At 41.0% G+C, this 15974-nt stretch overlaps 1 long non-coding RNA gene across 1 annotated transcript; it reads right to left on the reverse strand.

The window, feature by feature from the left end:
• Positions 1-1414: 1414 nt before the first annotated feature.
• LOC148894245 (uncharacterized) lies at positions 1415-13840 on the reverse strand. The gene is made up of 2 exons (XR_016115871.1): positions 13605-13840; positions 1415-1780 (listed from the first exon to the last, which is right to left on the reverse strand). It is a non-coding gene; the product is annotated as an uncharacterized LOC148894245 (long non-coding RNA).
• Positions 13841-15974: the final 2134 nt, after the last annotated feature.

Consider the following 15974-nt stretch of genomic DNA (forward strand, 5'->3'; position numbering starts at 1 on the left):
AAAATGGTTATCTTAATTATTAATCTTCTTATTTTGGTTCAAAAAACAAAATGTTTGACGTCTGGTTAATAAAAAAAAGAGGAAAGCCGAATGCGGCAAAAAGACGTCACGTAATGAAAAAGAAAAATGGCGAACACTTAAAATGAATCAATGTACTTAACGAGCGTGAAATAAAAATCATAAAAAGTGTAAAAAGCATTAAAAAAACTCAATCCCAGACAAGCTCTGCATAATAATGCGAAAATAGAACGTTTAGATAGTTCAAGAGTAGATAAGGGGGACATTTTCGCTGACTGGGGGGCATTTTAGGTTTTTTATCAACTCCATCGATCAATAAATCGACGAAGAAAAAAACAATCAATACTCAAAAGCTCTTTACGACGTATTATGAATATTTGTAAATTGCAAGTTAAGGCAACAGTTCCCCGTCAGATCATTTTAAAAAATGGCCACTTTCGACGGCAGAACTTCTTGACTCATGTCTTGATCTTTCTACTATCCTTGTGACTGCTTTATCTTTGTGGTTGTATATGATAGCTGTCCATGTTAAGCGCTTTATTAGTTTCAGCTGTTGTTAAAGGGCTATAGAAGTAATATGTATTGTACTGTATATATTAAAGGACAACCGACACCTTTTTTTTTTGTTTCCTAACTGACATCAGAAAAACGTTTTATAGCATCTAAAATAGCCAAAACACGCAGGCTGATATTTTTGGTCAAATGCAAAACACCAATAAAAATGAGTTAAAGTGTCCCAAAAGTACTTCAAAATGAACCCGGAAATGGCCAGTTCCAGAAGGTCCCGCCCCCTTGTTCGTGACATTATTATTCAATTATATTTTTACTCGTTGGTATGATAGCATTATTAATATGAAAAGTAAATGAGTGACAGCTGATCATCAGACCAGAGTAACCACAGAGAAAATGAAAGTTAGTGGATGCTCTCTGTGCACATATCAATAAAAATATTTGATATTGTGTATTTTATTTACATGAGTAATTCATTTTTCACATAATTTGACATGATTTTGCTAGCTAATTAATTTAAGCAACAAAAAAAAAAACAACTAAGGAGCCACTCATGAATAATAATAATAATAATAATAATAATAATAATAATAATAATTCATTTCATTTATAAGTGCCTTTCAAAACTCTCAAGGTCACTTTACAGTCACAGGCTAAGTTTTTCGGTTGGTGAGCAGCGGCAGCCACACGCGCCAGCGTTCACTCAACCCGGAAGTAACTCAAATAGATAGAAAGCTAGCTAGCTGGCAAAAGAACCGACTCCCTGAAAAGAGCAGGGATTCCCGTCACTACTATACAGTCACAGTATCAGTTTTTCTGTGGGTGAGCAGCGGCAGCCACTCGCGCTACTCTCTCAACCCGGAAGACAAAACAGGAAAATAAAATCTAATTTTTGCAGCATGTTTATTGACGGTAACAAAAAGACATCTTTTTTTTTTTGTTTGGATGCGTTTGGTCATCTTTGCTTCAGCAGCACGATCAATACTGGAGGTTTGGGCTGAGAGAATCCACTCCAATATTTACGTGCTGCTACAGTCAAGTGACCTGAGATGACGATGACGATACGCTAACAAGTAAAATTATGGGATGGCGGGCGTTGGGAAGAGCGGGTCGGGCTTCACTGTGGCAGCACGGTATGGCCTGCATCTCAGTGTAACCCACAAACCATTCCGTGCTGCTACGGCACTGCCACAACAGGTCATTTCGCCGCTGGATGGATGACTTTGCTCGTCTTCTCATCGGATGTGGAAGCCTGAAAAACACAAATTGGCAAAAAGGACGTTAGTGAGAAACGGGCAGCATTTAAACGCGGGATAGCGTCGTGAATTCACGTTGTATATTCATAACTCGGCCGTGGCTAATTTCTAAGCGCCCTTTCTGTTATTTATTTGTAGAAATAGTCACCTGGTGGCCACTTTTGTCAATGACAAGTATAACAAAAGCACAAGATCGTTTTGATGTCATCCTATGTCAAATAACTATGTTGAAATGAGGTGAAGGAGCTTCATTTATTAAGGACATAGCCTTGTCTAATATGAAAGGAACAAAGGTTTTGAATTATACACGCACACACATATGTATACACACATACATACGTATACACACACATACGTACACACACACACACACACACACACACACACACACACACACACACACACACACACACACACACACACACACACACACACACACACACACACACACACACACACACACAATTAATCAGCCCGTTTCCACAGGCTGATTAATTCCTTACATGGAGCTTGGTCGCCCTCTTCTGGCTCTTTTTGGTGCAACGTGACTGTTTCAGACCAAACAAGCACAGCAAAATGCATTGACGTGATGGATACAATGTGTCCTTTTTTCAGTCAGGGGCGTTCCTTCAGTGACGTCACGTACGGACTCGGCACCAACTCAAAAACAAGATTCAGCGCGAATCTTAAAATGTAAAATATAGCTATATGTGGTGGAATCGTATTAAAAAACGCTCAGTAGAAGTCATTTGAAGCCATTTTACAAATTATGGACACAACTTGTCCGGAGAAGTCGGTTGTTCTTTGAAGGTTAAAGGGGGGGAGGAGAGGGTACATATGCGAGCGTGGAAGACAGGGAAGAAGACAAGACGCACTGATAATTGAGGGGTTTGCGGTGTAGGGGGGAGGTGGGAGTCCATTTTGCTGGAGGGAATCAGGGGAGAAAAAAGACAAGAGTGATGAGTCACAGATTGTCACACGGTCTAAAATGGCACAACGACTGACGACGCTCGACAAAGAGTCTTGTTAAATAAAATAATAATAAATGACAGAACAGGTAGCCAAACCGGAATACTAAGGCCACAGTTATAATAGTCGTTTAACTACAAGAATAATTATCATCTATTTACATGGAGACACACCCAAAAGCCAAATAAAATTTGAAGGTCAAACAATCATCAGCTTAAGAGTAACTTCAAAAGTGACCCCCCCCCCCCCCCGACGAGGGTTATTTTCTTCTGCAAAGTGATGGTCAAAAGAGGAAAATGCAAATAAATAAATACATAAATTAAACCACAGAAGGGAATTAATGTGACTACCCATTTTCAGCAAGTATATTTGAGTAAACCCACCTATTTAAAGGACAACCGACGTCTCCGGACAAGTTGGGTCCATAATTTGTAAAATGGCTTCAAATGACTTCTACTGAGCGTATTTCACTCGCGCTGAATATTCCTGAAGTCTTGTTTTTGACTTGGTGACGAGCCCGTAGGTGACGTCACTAAAGGAACGCCCCTGACCGAAAAAAGGACACATTGTAGCAGTCCTTCCATCACGTCAATGCATTTTTCTGTGCTTGTTTGGTCTGAAACCGTCACGTTGCACCAAAAAGAGCCAGAAGAGGGCGACCAAGCTCCATATAAGGAATTTATCAGCCTGTGGAAACGGGCTGAGAAATTCCTCACAGGAGCTCGGTCGCCATTTTCTGCCTCTTTTTTGGTGATCCATTTCCCCCAATGTTGCCTCAAAATGGCACGGAATAAATTATTTAATTGATTGCAAACATGTATGCTTTCCTCTTCAGAACTATTTGAATCATATTCATAACTGGATGTGTAACAAGAAAGCATATTCTCAGAATCTGAAGTTTGGGGTGGGACTTTCTGCAAATGCCAGATTCACAGTTCAATTTTTTTGCAGATTTTGGACACTTGAAGTCATTTTTATTGTTTTGCATTTGGATAAAAATATCATACTGTGTGTTTTGGGTATTTTAGATGCTATGAAACGTTTTTCTGATGTCAGTTAGGAAACAAAAAAGTGACGTCGGTTGTCCTTTAAAATTGCATTTTCTATGTAGTTCTCTTGTTTCTATTTATAATTGTATTTTATTTATTGTATTCTATTTGTGATTGTATTTTATTTATTTTGTGTGTCTGTAAAGTGTCCTTGACACCTTTGAAAGGCGCTTAAAATGTCATGTATTATTATTATAATTATTATGAATACATATACATAATACGTGTCATCAAAGAGTCGGTAGTTCTACGTTATAGTAAATGCTAAAACATCCGCTCCCTTTCATTTTTTTTACAGTGGTGACAGTTTGAACTTGGGACAAATGAATTGGCCCTTGTATGACGCTGAGGAATTAAGATAAAACGTCTGTGCAAAGTTAATACAAGTCTACGATGGCGACTGATTCTGGATCAGATTCATTTGCTGCGCATGATATTCAATGTGTGTTTCAAAATATGCATTAAAAATGACATGACGAGTCATTTTCAGTACATTATAGAATACACCTCACAAAAAAAATGTTTTAAATTTACACAGAAGCAAAATATTATGCCATAACTATTTTCTGTGTAGACTGATAATACCAACCACCGAATCTATTCAAATGCCATAAAAAGACAGGAAGCCCTACAATGACGTAACAATGTTAAACCGATCTTGGTTTCGACGCAGGGACACAAACAAAAATCTACAGGGCCATAAAGGCCACACCGGAGTATTTAATCTGGCCCATTCTGCTATTCAACAAATGATTAAATATAAAAAAAAGATTAGCACCAGATTAAAAAAAAAAAAAAGCATCTCGCATAAACAGAATGAATATGAGCTCATTTATGCCAGAAAAAAAACTAAAATGACTGCTGATAGGAAGGACGGTAAAAAAAGGAGGGTGTGGGCATATAATTAGAATTACTAGAAGATGTTTACGGCATCCAAGTGACATTTACACAGCAGCCAATTACTCGGTTTCATTGTGGACAAATTATTTATTTTTATTTTATTTTACTGTGAATGCTTGAGTGGATGTCAGGGAGTTTTAAACGCAATTGTTAGAAGCCATTTGGATGAACAAATAAAGCACTTGGAGAGAAATACAAAAATATTTGAATGTGTACTGTACATGTAGATTGCATAAAGCTGAACGGGCTCGTGCGGGTTGTTGGTGGAGCCTGATTGATGGGATATTTTAACCTTGCAGTCTACACACTCCCTTTGAACTATCATAGTTGAAACAAGTCCAAATTTCACTGTTTTCTATCCATGTTATCGCTCTCTCTCTCTCTGTCGTCTGCCTGTCTCTTTAATGTTTAAACCACCTCCCCTCACTGGTGCGTTCTTGACCAATCACGCGGCTTTAACCGAAGACTGGGGGCGGGGAACAGAGGACAAAAACAGTCGGCTGCCATTTTGTTGTTAGAAAAACAGGCTCGTTCGCGAACAACGCATCACTCATTGAGGCAACCCCGTGTACGAAGAAAGTTCGAACGCCAAGGTAAAATTTTCATACATTTAACATTCGTAAACCAAGAAGTTTGTAAGCCAAGGGGTTCGTAAACCGAGGTATTATAAATAAAATGTATTATTATTCGTATTTTAAAATCAAAATTCATATAAGAGACTGTTGCGATATTATTTGAAAACAAATCTTCACCGAGATACAAAAAAATGTTTTCCCCCTTATGGTTTCGTTTTTTTTTTGAACCCTGAATTATTTTCTAACAAATAAATTACACATCTAATCAAACAGCTCTAAAATTAATTCAACAAATTAAAGTGTTTCTTGATTAAATGTATGCTCGGTGGGCCGTGTATGGGCCCTCGAGCCATCGGTTGGTCACCGATTGTTGCAACAACACATTCGGACTATCAGAATGAAATTTAAAATCACATTTCTGACGCATTAAAAATGTTATATTAAGGGCGGTGGGGTATTTGAAAAGAAATGATACTTTAAGTTGTCTCAGTTTGCGGTTGTGCGTTTTCCCTCCTAAAAGTGAGCTGAGGTTTCCGGGTGCGTTTGTTGACACTGCGCAGCTCCGTGCGAGCGAGTCTGGCAGCTGCTTGCACCTCCCGCTCAAATTGAATCCCAAAAAAAGAGAGAAACATTGGGGGGGGATTGGCCTAACTTTTGATTTAAAACTTTCACGAATACTCTACACCTCCCCGCCGAATACACGCAACCACACCCGCAATTCGCAGATGAAAAAAAAAACGGTGGAAAATAGAGCGCTGTGTTTTGCGGGTTCCAGCCCCGCCCCTCACACCCCCTCCGGTGGATGCTAATATACTAAGCTAACGAGCTAGTATTGGCCCAAAAAAGACTAACGTCTCGTCCAGCGCGGTTGCTCTCTAGGTTCCAACACCCCCCACCCTTCTCCGTCAACATTAAAACGTCGGGCCGTGCCAAATACCTTTCTCTCCTTCTGTATTCTCCATCTTCTCCTCTTTGCCATGTCAAAAAAACTATTTTATCGTCCATCCAAGATGCCAAGAGAAGGGTTAGTGTTGTGTGTATTCTCCGTTTCTTTACGTCCGCAGCATGGAAAACACAGCAGCTGCTCGAGCGACCGCCGCTCACTCGAAAATGGCGCCGAAAGATACTGTCCTCATTCAAATTCGACAGAGGCTGCCGGCCCTCCTATTGGCTGGCGGCGGGCGGCAGCGCTCGTCGCTGATTGGTCATCTTTCAACGTACTCTGCAGGCCAACCAGCTGAAGCGCGAGGGAGGGGGTGAGAGAGAGAGAGAGAGAGAGAGAGAGAGAGAGAGAGAGAGTGAGAGAGAGACACCGAGAGACAGCGAGAGAGACCAAATATATTAACCCTTCATGAGCCCGAACGATTTATGCACGAATCCAAATAAATGCGTGTCCATACACAGGACCATAGCCACTGACGTTTTATTTTGAGTAAAAAACTGCAATTCGACTAACTAAACAAAAGAAAAGGGAGAAAAGACACCGACCCACCACTCGTGGCACCACTTTTCTTTATCTCTTGTTAACGTCAATAATTAACAAAGGGAAATTATCACTGGGAAAAAAATGAACATACAGAGACTAAGGGCATAAAGATCCAGTGACCACAAGATGGCGCTTTTTTGTTTTGTTTATACAGACTACAGTGGGAGAGCACAAGTCATCTTTTCCTTTTGAAACGTATGGAAATGCCCTTACAGTGATCCCTCGCTACTTCGCGGTTGTTGCAGTTTCGGTGGATCACGGAGCCCTGCCCAGCACCCCCTGTCTTTTCACGTGGGGATGTGATGGTGGGCGGGGCTTAGAAAATAGACGGCCAATCTATATAGCTAGCTAGCTAGCTAGCTATTTGAATCAGGAAACATATTAGCTATCTAGCTAGCTTGCGATCTATAAGCTATTTATTAGCTAGCTAGCTTGCTTTCTATCTATTTGAGTTATTCCGGGTTGAAAAAAAAGCATAATTTTGGTCAGTTAGTTGGCTTTAATTGTGATTTTTTTTGAGCGATTGATTTGATTGATCTATTTACTCTATTTATTGATATGAGTCTCATGCTCACAAAGTGCATCATGTTTAATAAAACTTGAAAAGTTGAAGCAATAAAGCCATGGGCTTAGCTATCTATTCGCTGGCTATTAGCTATCTATTCGCTATCTAGTACTCCTCGTAAGGAAAAATAAAACCCAAATACATCCGGGAATGGCAGTGAATAAGTTAAACCAGAAATAAAACTGGAATTATAAAACCAGACAAGAAGTAATAGGTTACCCATAATGTGTGTATATGTGTGTATTTTGTTGTAGTATGAAGAATAGGATGATGAGGTGGGCGGGGGGTGGGGGTGGGGCAGACAATTGTTTACAGATAAACTCAGCACGCACAGGAAGTCAGCAAGGAGGAGCTCCGTGTTGTTAAACAGGCATGTGGAGAGGCAGCGATGAGCTAGCAGAAAACAGCATACGGAAGTACGACGATACACACACGCAGATAGATAAACACGTGCTCTACATTACATGCGCCTGGCGTCACATAATCAAATCCACATTTTTTTTCACTTGAATTACTATTAAAGAAGCTATTTTCATAAAACCGCAAAACCCTTCACTAAATCGCCATGGTGGGGCGAGGTTCAATTTGGCTCATTCCTACAACCGACCGAATTTAAGGTGGATAGGAAGTGTTCTGCATATGTATCTGACAACCCGTTTAAAGCACCAGGTAATGCCAGAAACGCAAAAAAACTGTTGGCCAAAACTACAAGTGCCAAATCTGCAGTACATATGCACCTAAAAGCTAGCAACCACTCATTTGATGACAATGAGGTTAAAATCCTAGAAAATAGATGGTTTGAAAGGAGAGTAAAAGAAGCTATTTTCGTAAAACAGCAAAACCATTCACTAAATCGCCATGATGGGATGAGGTTCAACTTGGCTCGTTCCTACAACCGACTTCTTGGGGCAACATAGGCTTAGTTATGCTGATGAGGTGATACCAGATCAAATGGGGCAATCAGGCCAGTCGTAGACCTCATACTCAGGCAGGACAATAGAAGTAATCAGTGTAGCCGTGGGGAGTAGTCCTCTGCTCCCCCCAACCTAGCTAGCTAATAGATAGATAGCTAATAGATAGATAGCTGGCTAGCTGATAGAAAGCTAATAATAATAATAATAATAACAATAATCAATTTCATTTCTAAGCGCCTTCAAAAACTCTCCATGTCACTTTACAGTCACAGGATCAGTTTTTTTTGTGGGTGGGCAGCGGCAGCCACATAAAAATCCAGTCCAACCAAAACGTAAAAGAACCTAGAGGTCGCGGGTGCCCTGACAGTCAACCAAGCAGAGCGAACACGACTGCCACACAATCGGTCGCGCATTGTGTCAGCATCACATGAGTGCACACCGCCTTCCATTAGGGCAGGAGATCCTTATGACTCACCAAAACACAAGTCACATGCCACTACACAAACCTACTACTGCTACTCGAGACGGCGTGCTTTATCCATTGCTGCTACAGTAATACTTTGGCTTACGAACTTAAATGGTTCCCAGACAGAGTGTGTAAGGCGAAAAGTGTGTATCCCAAAAAGTAATTTCCCATAGGAAACCATTAAAATGAGAATAATCCGTTCCCAGGTCCCCATAAAACATAATTTTCTACTTTCTAATTTTCTAAGCCGTAAAACTACACAAAATACTGTATACCTTATTTTATGTATCATAAATGTGGTATGGTTTTATAATTAAAGAAATAACCTGTACAGTATAATAAAGTCATTTTATTGAACTTTGTGATGGTTGTTGATGGTTTGTTGGAATGGAGTGGCCGCTTTCATCAGCATGAAACACTTGATGAGGAACGTAACCTTCTTCTTTCATCATCTTGAGGAATGATCCCTTGTCGGTGCTTTCTCTGCCATAATTTTACCTTGTTCCTCATCAATTGTGTTCCTCATCAGTTGTGTTCTGTTTAGGGGTTGATAGCTTTTTGCATCAAGTGTACAGGTGGCTTGTGCGGGTTATTTGTGGAGCCTGATTGATGGAATATTTTAACCTTGCAGTCTACACTCTGCTTTCAAAGTTGAAACGAGTCCAAAAGTCACTGTTTTCTATCCATTTTATCACTCTCTATCTGTGCCTGCCTCTTTCAATGTTTAAACCCCCTACCACCCGCTCACTGCTGCGTTATTGACCAATCACGTGGCTTTAACCGAAGACCGGGGGCGGGGAATAGAGGACAAAACAAGTCGGCTGCCATATTCATGTTAGGAGAACGGGCTCGTTCGCGAACGACGCATCACTCATTGTGGCGCTCCGTGTGTATCCCGAAAAATAGTTGGTATGCCAAGGTAAAAAATTTAAGAAATGTAACGTTCGTAAACCGAAAAGTTTGTAAGCCAAAGTGGTTCGTAAACCGAGGTATCACTGTATTTTGCCGGCACAAACAACAACATCGACAAAAACGCATCACCCGTGTTCCTTGTCTCCGACTCAGAGTGAGCCTGAAAGGAGCCAGTGTATTGTGTTTTGACTGTGGCGTCGAGCCACAAAGTCATCATGCAAAGGGAAATTCTGAGTTGCATATAATGACATTTGTGTCATAAGTTTGACTTGTGTGTTCGGGTGTCGCACTTTTATGCTTTTTTTTTAATATTGACTCGTTCACTGCCATTCACAAATTTATTCGGGAATTTAAAATATGACGTAGAGAGCGCCATTCACGAATTTGTTAGGATTTTTTTTTTCATGCTTGGGTGCCATTAAAGCGATGAAGATGGCCTCTGGCAATGTTTCTTCTTCTCCACAAGGGGGCAGCATGTCACTTTCTTCCATTTTAGTGCTATGTTCCAGCTTCAGCAGTTGTTAAAGCGCTATATAAACCAATATGTATGTTTTGCATTGTATTTTGGACAGCCACCCTCATTTCAAGCTCATATAACTCCAGACCCGTATAATTTAGGAATTAACGAAAATTAAAGAAGAGAGTCCAAGGTTTCTAACACTGTATTGAATCTTTCTGTAGTCCTAAAAGGCAATATTCTGTGGGTCATGGAATTCAAGTGACAATGACAAAAAACATTTTTGGGGGGTACTTCATTTTTTGTACTTCAGTTTTTTTTCATGAAATACACACATACACATACACTTTTTCATATGGGGACTTCCTGTACGAAGTTTACATGGTGTCTTCTTGCTCGCTTGTTAAGTTCCACGTAAAAAAAAAAAACATGCTTCTTGAGCCAGTTAACTCATTCACTACCAGACGATATGCAAAATTGTGTCCACTCAAGTGCCAGGGTTTTTGTCATTTTCACTCAAGTTGCACGATGGACACAGAATATTGAGTTTTAGGAATACATAAACATTCAATGCAACGTAAGAAAATTTAGACGGCCTTCTTTCATCCGAAAAATGAGTTAATTCCTAAATTATATCGGTCTGGACTTATCTGAGCTTGAAATGCGGGCAACTGTACAAAATACAATGCGATACATATAGCGCTTTAAAACAGCTGAAGCTGTAACAAAGTGTTCACATGGAAAACAGCAAACTGCTGCCAACTTGTGGAAAAGAAAAAAACAATTGTCAGACGCCACGGCCAGCGCTTTATCAGCACCCAAGCATGAAAAAACAAAATATGAACACATTCGGGAATCGCGCTCTACGTCATATTTTTAATTCCCGAAGAAATGAATGTTAGCTAATGGTTCCTCTCGAGGAAATTTCTTTCTCAATCATGACGAAACAGCTAACGTTTGCCGCCACTTTTTTTTTTTTTTTTTACGGTTTCTCGTGGAATTTCTCCTGGCGTGCCGTGGCTCAAAAGCCAGTCGGCCGGCCCACTTGTGGCAACACTGCTAATTATTCACCGCAAATGAGCAACACATTAGCGCAGCTATACACCCTTTTTTAGGTCTTTAGAGGACACAAAGAGCCCCGCTGAGGACTTTAGTGAGACTCTCCATTGATGTCTACGAGGCTCCCCCTCCCCTCCGCCTAATTCTCTGAGACATCTGTAGCAGCTGCCCCCTTGTGCTCCTGTCAGCAGGCCAGCGTGTATGTGTGTGTGTGTGTGTATGACTAGTCTTGTGAGGACCACTAAGATTTTATACCGCAAGTGAGGACATTTGTGACAAGTGAGGACCTTTTGGCCAATCTTCACAAGTTTTTCATTCTAAAGGCTTCGAGAGGGTCTATATTTGCATCTGTTAAAGTTTCATAGAGGTCCTCACAAATTCACCCAAAATGATTTTTGTGTGTGTGTATTTTCATTTTACTGGGATACACACACTTTTAACACTGGGTCTTTTCTAAACTTATCAGCAAGAGTGGTCCTCACTCCTTATCTAGAGTTATCCGGACTTCACAAAACCATGAAACAGGAATGTGTGTGTGTGTGTGTGTGTGTGTGTGTGTGTGTGTGTGTGTGTGTGTGTGTGTGTGTGTGTGTGTGTGTCTAGTGGAGGTGGGGTTGTCTGGGAGGTTAAAGCGGGCCGTGCTATGACCCCCCCCCCCCGCTTTGGTGAGGTACAGCCTGCACACTTGTGGGACATACATTCATCAATGGCTAATAGTCGCGAGCAGGTCAGTCTGAACATACTACATGGGCTTTTGACCTCTTTTAAGTAAGATGGCCGCAAGGTGGGCCTATGGGTGGGAGGGGGGGTGTAGAGGAGGAGGGGGGGGGGGGGTTAAGTCAACCACATATTGGAAATAAATAAATAAATAAATAATCAGTGAAACAAAAAGCTGCTTTCATTGTATCTCGTGACGAATACACAGCCTAGCGTCAAGTCAGGGTGCGACTCAACGCAAGTCACATGCTGCGCCTTGTTCAAATATTACAGAACAACAGATTCTTGTCATTTTGGAGAATATAAATTGTTAATTATATATTAATTGATCTTTTTTACACTTATGTACAATACTGACATCATAATGACACTTTCTGGTTTAAAAGAAAAGTGCATTGAATTTCACACTTCCTTTGTTAATGCTGATAAAATATTGATTACTCGAATTGGGACATTTCCAGTAATTGTAAAATGCTTTTAAAATGATACACTACTTAAAATTTTTTTCAATGCAGTAATTCGCCCCCTCAGTGTGAACAATCTAATGATTAGACACTAATGTACCGTTAGAGATCGTCAGGTGTGCCGTGAGAAATCATCAAATGTCACTTTTTTTATTTAAAAATGTTACAAAACATTTATTTATCATTTTCTGCAAATATATGTGTGTCTGGTGTCCGTCCGTGCTGTCGAGACTGGGAGGGTAATTTAATATTGGTCCGTGGGGCAACACGTAACTGATTGCCTCGTTCCTATGAGAGACTTGATACACGTGAGAGGTGGTGGTGACAGTCATGGAGAAGTTTTTAAAAAGGGCAACTGCAAACTCCGAATTAGGCTCTGTATAAGAAGATTCTGACTCGGATGAAGGCCCTTGTGTTTATATAAACAGGCCCAGGTTTCACACTGACTGAATATAAATAAATGGAGACATTATAGTGTAATTAAATATACTATTCCGTGTCATCTTATAACATTTTTGGGTTAGTGGTGTGTCGCTATTTTTTCCAATGTAAAAAAACGTGCCCTGACTCAAAAAAAAGCTTGAAAAACATTCATCTAATGATCCATTCATTGTCTTTTTTTCCCGGACGACAAATTGAGAGCCGCTGCGGAAGTCCCTCCCTCTATTTGCCAAAGCAGTACCTGGATGATGTAACCCCATTTCCAAATATAGCGTGTTGCCGTTAGCTATCGAGTACCGCTATTGGTCGTGGCGTCTGTCAATCCAGTGACGTCACCTCAGCCGTGTTATTATTGTAAACAGCCCCGCTCTAGTGCTCCTCTCCCTTCCACCGACGCTCCGCGTCGCCGACTACTCGCAAAGCCCCTTTCTTTGTTCGCGAAAGCACCGACACGACGTACTTACCGACTGGCACCGTAAAGTTTTGAATCACGAACAATGTGGGGGGGAAATCATTTTTTTAAAAAAGCCTCGTTTTGTCGCGTGTCGATGTTCAAGCTCGCGACGGTGACCGTTTGTGAGCCGGCGAATGCTGCTTGGCGGGACTGACAATAACAAACGAAAACAACTGCAGTTTAACTAGTAGCGCAACTTGTTTGGACACTCATTCGCTGTTGTGTGTGGTGCGAAACCAATTGATATAAAAAATGAAATGAAATAAATGCGAAATTGTTATTAAAAAAACGATGCAAGTTGTCATTCTATGCGCGTAGTTGTCATCGACTTCATCCTCAAATCGACACTTGAAAAAGTTCCGTTTAACAACAATAATATGAATATGACTTACTCAAGCTTTGGTTGGAGTAGTCGGTCCGCATCTTTGCCTCTTCTCTGCTGGGGTGACACCCTCCAAACCACCGCCGACCGCTCACCGCCTTCTACCCGGCAAGTTGAGTTGACAACACGCTGCCATTTTGCTGACTGACGGCCAAGTGCAGCTTCAGCAAAAGCTTCGAGGAAGTTGTTTCTTTTGTTCCACTATTTTGCCTTGCGTCAATATTGCGAAAAAAAGAGAGAGGAGGGTGGGGGTGGAGGAGGAAGAGGAGGGAGGGGGTGATGATGCTGGGGGTGGGGGGGGACGACGGTGACACCTCCCCTCCCTAGCTTTTGCCTGCGTGTAAGAAGCACACGAAAAAAGAAAACAACACGAGTACACATGAACGCAACACCTTACCTTTATCATTTCAACGAACGTTGTGCGCATGCGTGGAAATACGAAGGGCAAGGTGCCGGTTTGCGCGGTAACTGACACTGAACGCAACACCGTAGCCAATTTGGGTTACTCCAACAAAACTTTAGGACTGATAAAATAATAATAGTAGGATGCACATTCCCATGAAACGCGTTGCCTTCACTTCCCTAAACGAGGCGTTCTCACATGGAGAAGTCAAAAGACGGGAAAAAAATGCATTTCCTAATTTTCGTCGGTGTTGCATTCATGACCCCCCACCCCTACTCGTCAAACAACTTTTGTTATCTGCACTTTAGTTTCATTGGGACAATTCTAATTTGAAGCGTCACTCAGGATACAATAACAAACGCGTATTTCCGGGATTCTCTATACACGCACACTGACATCCGCACAAGGTGAACAGAGGCGGCTTATAAAGCATAAATAGGATCATGTGAGTTCATCGGATAAAACGTTGAGACGCCCGACCCCCCTTAAACCCCCTTCCCTCGTCCATATAGTCTTCTAGTAGCGTTGCGTCAGGAAGTTGCTGGAGTCACTGAGGTCACTTGCCATCAAGACATAAAACTCAAGTCTTCCGATGCCTATTGTGGTGCACTAACACAGCATCAATTACGATGCAAACATAAGATTGCGATGAATAACGAAGACGTGATTTTCATTGAGCACGTCTAGAAAGAAACGATTAAAGGACAACCGACACCATTTTTTTTGTTTGCCAACCGACATCAGAAAAACGTTTTATAGCATCTAAAATAGCCAAAACGGATATTACTGATACCTAAGGCTGATATTTTTAGTCAAATGAAAAACACCAATAAAAATGAGTTAAAGTGTCCTAAAAGTACTACAAAATGGCCCCGGAAATTGCAAGTTTCAGAAGGTCCCGCCCCCCTTGTTCGTGTCATCACGCCAAGACATCTTTGCCTTGCTCCAGAATGAAAACAATGGCTTCAGAGAGTTCAGATTCGGAGAAGATGCTTTCTTGTTACTCATCCAGTAAAGAATATGATTCAAATAGTTCTGAAGGGGAAAGCATAAATGTTTGCAATCAATTAAAGAAGTACTTGCGTATCAATTCGAGCCATCAGGACTCAAATGTAGCGTCCCAAAAAATGCATAAGATGGCACTCAAGCTCCGTTGGAAATGGGCCGATTTGTCTGCTGGGAATTTGTTTTGGGCATTTTAGATGCTATAAAACGTTTTTCTGATGTCAGCTAGGAAACAAAAAAATGGTGTCGGTTGTCCTTTAAATTCCATAGCCTACAGAATATTGAGTTTAATAATAATAATAATAATAATAATAATAATACATTTAATTTCTCAGCGCCTTTCAAAACTCTCAAGGACACTTTAAAGTCACAGGATTTTTTGTGTGCGCGTGAGCAGCGGCAGCCATTCGCGCCAGTGTTCACTCTACCCGGAAGTAACACAGCAGCAAAGTTATGAAAGGAAGAGGAAATGTCGCACCCAAAAAAGGCAGAAAATGGCTACAAAGCCGTGTCAGGAATTAATCAGGCTGATTAATTCCTTACATGGAGCTTTGTCGCCCTCTTCTGCGTCTTTTTGGTGCAACACAAAGTTTTCAGACCAAAGTACAGCAAAATGCATTGACGTGATGGAAGGACTGCTACAATGTTTCCTTTTTTCGGTCAGGGGCGTTCCTTCAGTGACGTAGGGTGAGTGCTCGTCACCAACTCCAAAAACAAGACTTCCGGAATATTCAGCGCGAGTCTTAAAATATAGCTATATGCGGTGAAATCTTTGTCTTGTACGCTCCGTAGAAATCATTTGAAGCCATTTTACAAATTATGGACACAACTTGTCCGGAGGTTGTCCTTTAAAAAAAAAGCTATATTTTCATGTTTCCAATTCAGAAACGCAAGCTCTGCAAACCATTGGAGTTCGATTGAACACTTAACACCAGGGTCAAAATGGAAAGCGGAGGAGATTGTATTGAAGGA

The sequence above is a fragment of the Hippocampus bargibanti genome, linkage group LG08 (genome assembly GCF_051943395.1).
Source record: "Hippocampus bargibanti isolate YZ-2025 linkage group LG08, ASM5194339v1, whole genome shotgun sequence".
Taxonomy (NCBI): Eukaryota; Metazoa; Chordata; class Actinopteri; order Syngnathiformes; family Syngnathidae; genus Hippocampus; species Hippocampus bargibanti.